Here is a 294-nt window from a genome sequence, read left to right on the forward strand (position 1 = left end):
TACCACCAGGGCAATTGTTTTTTTCACGTAAGCTGTACGATGCACAAATGTTTCACTGTGATTTCCTAAGTTATCAAACTAACCTGCTTATTTGCACCGACCCAAGAATCACCCACTACCTGAAAATTCGCGCTCGCTCCGCTATTGAAGAAAATAGTATGTGAACCACGAGAGAAAACGGTCGTTTGTGCATTGTATAAAGTTGAGAACCCCTCGGCTTCACCAGGGGAACCTCAACTTTATACGCGGCGCAGAAACGCCCGTTTTCGCTCACGGTGCACAATATACTATTTT

This window comes from Cephus cinctus, unplaced genomic scaffold, assembly GCF_000341935.2.
Source record: "Cephus cinctus unplaced genomic scaffold, Ccin1 Ccin1_scaffold1338, whole genome shotgun sequence".
Taxonomy (NCBI): domain Eukaryota; kingdom Metazoa; phylum Arthropoda; class Insecta; order Hymenoptera; family Cephidae; genus Cephus; species Cephus cinctus.